This window comes from Gavialis gangeticus, unplaced genomic scaffold, assembly GCF_001723915.1.
Source record: "Gavialis gangeticus isolate Ggan-Ray unplaced genomic scaffold, GavGan_comp1, whole genome shotgun sequence".
NCBI classification, from domain to species: Eukaryota; Metazoa; Chordata; order Crocodylia; family Gavialidae; genus Gavialis; species Gavialis gangeticus.
This window is the reverse complement of record NW_017729022.1, coordinates 165,968,386-165,969,551: the sequence shown is the minus strand read 5'-3', so window position 1 is coordinate 165,969,551 and position 1,166 is coordinate 165,968,386. Positions and strand designations below refer to the sequence as shown.

At 36.4% G+C, this 1,166-nt stretch overlaps 1 protein-coding gene across 5 annotated transcripts in view; it reads left to right on the top strand.

The window, feature by feature from the left end:
- The window catches only part of ESRRG (estrogen related receptor gamma), a 617,448-nt gene that overhangs the window by 360,939 nt on the left and 255,343 nt on the right, over positions 1 to 1,166 (top strand). The gene's annotated exons all lie outside the window — the stretch shown is intronic.

Here is a 1,166-nt window from a genome sequence, read left to right as displayed (position 1 = left end):
CACCCCCCCCCCCCCCCCCCCCCACACCCCCCCCCCCCCCCCCAGTTCTGCAGAGGCTTCCTTGGCAGAAGCTGCAAAATGGTTTAGGAGAAGGCATTTGTGTTCCCATTTGTGAATGGTATTAATGCATTCTGAGGGCGTGCACTGATTGGTTTTGATCTAAAAGATTATGCCATTTGCATCATCTAGGGCTCCAGCCACAAAAGACTTTGTGAGCACTAACACTGAATTATTTTTTTTAAATGTTGGTTTTCCTCTGTTATCTTCTTTTTCACAATAGCCAGTATTTATATACATTGCAGGTTGACAGGACAAAATATTTTTTAAAACTAGAAAATAAATGTGAGCTTTTATTTCTAATGTTAAACTAGCAAACTATAGCTTTTGAGAGAAATGTATTGAGGTGACATTTTCAGCTAAGGTGTGTATTTTCAATGTAAAAAGTGACTACTGCTTTGCATAAGATCATTTTCTTGAGACTGGTTTATTCAGTGACCTTTCTTTATGACAGAGGTGGACAATTATGAGTAACAGAGCTAGTATTTGGGGAAATTGGATCCAAAGATGATTATGTAGGCATGCATATGAGTAATGTTTACTTCCCTTCCAGTTCGGTAACATTTATTTTAACAATAATTTTAAAAAATTGTAGAGGTGTCTGTATGATCCAAAATTTAACCTGCCACAGTACAGTCCTTATCTTGTTAAAATGAACATGCAGAGTTTAGTCCACTATAATCCCACCACAGTTACAGAATAAATTGATCTGTCCTGGAGTTTTTCCTTCTGTTTATGAACAAATTCTAAATGTTTGAATTTGGTGAGAAGGTGCTAAATATACCCCTGTTAACTTGTACCCAGTCTGTATATTCACCTATATGTTCACGCATACACACTCATAATCCCATGTGCAACCATCTTGTTAAAAGACATGCATTTTAAAGTGCTAATTTTAGTGTCCAGTATGTACAGATAACTGAGAATTTCAGTTCTAAATATGAATTAATAACACAACCCTACAGCTGAAAGTTCAGTTACCCAGAATCTTTAAAACACTAGGTTTGATTTTAAGTGCTCAGTATAAACCAGGATGATCAGAAGGTAGACAAACAAACAAAAAAGTATTAAAGCATGAAAAATCAAAGCCCCTAAAAACAAACCCCAAC